The sequence below is a fragment of the Populus euphratica genome, unplaced genomic scaffold (genome assembly GCF_000495115.2).
Source record: "Populus euphratica unplaced genomic scaffold, PopEup_1.0 scaffold217.1, whole genome shotgun sequence".
In the NCBI taxonomy this organism is placed as follows: Eukaryota; Viridiplantae; Streptophyta; class Magnoliopsida; order Malpighiales; family Salicaceae; genus Populus; species Populus euphratica.
This window is the reverse complement of record NW_011500036.1, coordinates 109,864-113,048: the sequence shown is the minus strand read 5'-3', so window position 1 is coordinate 113,048 and position 3,185 is coordinate 109,864. Positions and strand designations below refer to the sequence as shown.

At 29.2% G+C, this 3,185-nt stretch overlaps 1 long non-coding RNA gene across 1 annotated transcript; it reads left to right on the top strand.

The window, feature by feature from the left end:
- The first annotated feature begins 1,943 nt into the window (after positions 1-1,943).
- On the top strand, positions 1,944-2,815 carry LOC105142727 (uncharacterized). The gene is made up of 2 exons (XR_845598.1): positions 1,944-2,052; positions 2,418-2,815. It is a non-coding gene; the product is annotated as an uncharacterized LOC105142727 (long non-coding RNA).
- Positions 2,816-3,185: the final 370 nt, after the last annotated feature.

The following is a 3,185-nucleotide window of genomic DNA, read 5'->3' as shown; positions in this document are numbered from 1 at the left end:
CGTCATTTTGATACAAGTAGGAAGCAAATCCCTATCCTATAAGAAAGTAAGTGAAAAATAATATAAAATTTCTTGAGAAATTTTTATGAATAAAAAACGATAAGAAATTCTTGTAGTAATTATAAATATATGATCTTTGAGATTTAACTAGAAAAATTGGTCTTCATATTGTAAAAATTGTTACAAATAGAGGTAATTTTTTTATAAAATAATTATTGAACTGAGAGAATCTTAATGTTTTATAAAATGTTTCTACTAGATCATTATATAATTAAATAGAAGTGGATGGATAATAATAATAATAATAAAAGGCTTACATCCAGGTAGCAACTTAATCATCATAGCCAATAGCCAAAATTATTGTAAAAGATTTTGTTAATTTCTTTTTGTATACTAATTTTTGTCTTAGTTTTTCTTATTATTATGTTATGGAGATGCTCTTTAACATCATCAAAGAACTAAAGACAAATTAAATGGTACAAGAACAATCCATTTATAGGAGATCGATTATACAAAATAATAAGTGATGATAACAAGGAGAAGCATTTCTTGAACACATAGAAAGAGAAGATTAGCACATGAGAAATGTTAAAAATGTTAATAGATTAATTGAAGCACAAAATAAACAAAAAAAAGTTGGTATAATTTATAATTAAAAGTAGTTTATAATATCACGCTATGCATCAACTCGAATCAAAGATTTTTTAACATAAAAAATGTTCAAGTTATAAAAAAATTATTGATATTGTTATTAAACTCGGTTTAAAGGGTGAATCTCAAAATCTCTCAACCTGACTTCTTATCTAACTTGAGTTTAAATTAAACCATGTAAAAGTTATCACGACATGATCTAGTTAATTTAACTAATTCAAAAATAATTCGAATGATTAATAAAAAAAATATAGTTTAACTTTAAAAGAAAATAACTCAAGATGATATTTATTTTTTAATATTGAGATGTTAATATATTGGATATCTTAATGATGGACAATTGAATTTTAAAATCTTGTCTTTTAAACTTTGTTCTATTTAATTATACAATAACAAAAGTAAATGCTCATAAAATTAAGCACAAATAAAAAATTAGAATGTTTATTTGAGTTTAGGATAACTTTATATTAAAAAAATCAAAATAATTTATGAACATAAATTTAAAATCAAGTAAATCTTGAAGGAAAAAATTGAGAAAAAAAGAAACAAAAAAGAAAAGAAAAAAAGAAAGAGGAAATGCAAAAAAAAAAGAAAAAGAGAGAGAGAGAGAGAAAGAGAGTGTCTCCTTTCAATGGAGGATCTATTATGTGAGTTCCCATTTGCCAATTATAACCCGACAATAATTAACAAGTTTAAACATGATAAAATGAGCACACAAGTCTAAATAAAATGAAAACACCACTATGTAATTATGTATTCACGCATGTGGGTGTATGAATGCACGTCTAATTATGTGTTATATATATTCACTTTTAGAATTATAATGGTCAAACTTGATCCAAAGATTAACTCAAAAAAAAAAAATCAAGTTATTAGATCAATTTGAATTAATTATTTTTATTAAAACAATATTATTTTATTTTTTAATTAAAAAATTTGATTTTAACTTAATCAAGTTTAGACTTGAGTTAATTAGGTCATGTAATTTTACCAAATCAATATATTTTTTGATTTAACTTGAAACTTGGCTCAAGTTAAGATTTAAATGGTAAGTTTTTCATATTAACCTTACGTATTACATCAGGATTAACAACTTTAAGTAAAAGCCAAGGGGAAGTGACATGGAATACATGAACTTAGCATTTAAAATTTGCAAGTGGAGGTAACTGGAAGTCTAGAAAGAAACAGCTTTAAAATGTAATGGTGGTTGGATGCCAAAGATAGGAAAGAAAAAGTAAGTTGGCAAGTCTCTTTTTTTAAAGCATAGAATGGAGTTAAAGACAGCCTCTCAATAGGCGGCTTTCTTCTTTTTCATTAGCTTAAAGGTTCTTGAGCACTTAATCATTTTCCATCAACTCTTCCATCAAGGTTCTCTATCTCACCAAAGCTTATCACCACCAGGTAAACCCTACTCTTTCTCTTTCACCCACCTAATTATATGCAGTATCTTCATCTTCTCTTTGATTGTGTTTTGTTTTTAATATTGAATAAGATGTTCATGGTTTGGATCTGTTCCTTTGCCTCCATAAAATGACAAAGGTTTAGGTCCCCTCCATGCATTTGAATATTATCTTTAAACGCTACATATTAATGAACAATGGCTTTTCTCAATGCTTACCTTGAAGTTCTTGCAAATTTGACCAGTTCTCTTGATCCTTTACTTATCCTGTTCTTACGGGCCATTTGGATCTATGCTTTCCTTTCGATGTATGCAATATAGGTTACTAATCAATGGCCTTGCTCTTGTATTCTTGGATTTATTGAAGGAAAAGAAGAAACAATGGCAAGTGAGGCCCCAAGCTGGGCAGATCAATGGGGTGCAGGAGGTATTGGTTCAATGGAAGATGACAATTACACTGGGACCAAGCAACATACCAGCAACAAGAAGAAGGTAGATGCCAAAGGGGGATTAAACAAAGCCAAAGCAGCTGCTATGTCTGGAGCTCAAAAGCTCAAAAGCGGAGCATCCAACAGCTTCAAATGGGTTAAAAGTAAATGCCAGAAAAAATAATCTTCTGAATGACATGTAAAGAAATTGGCCTCATGTTATACTTGCAACAGCAGATGATTTCCGGCAGATTATGTTTTGGGCCGCTATTAATCCTTCCTTTTTCTTCCCTCTTTTGTATTTTGCATGTTTATCATTCTATGAGGTTGTTAGAAAGCTTGCTGGCTCACAAAATACAGAAGATCAGCACCCAAAGCAAGCAACATCTTGCATTCCATACAAGCATCATATGTGTTTCCCCGATTGCAGCATCCAAAAAACTTTAACACAGACCATGCAACCAACCACTAGTTTTGGAAAACTATGGTAATTACAATTAAATAAAAAAACATTTTGGAAATACTATTCACACTACAATGGATTGTGATTGTGCCGCAAGTTTTTTTTTTTTTTCCCATCACTAGAGTTTATTTGGCTATTTGATTTCATCATTTTAAATTAGCTTAAATTCAGATTGTACTTGATAGTTTGATTTAATTGCCTCCGGTAGGGTTCTTATGATTTCAAGGAAAAAAAAGGTTCTGAT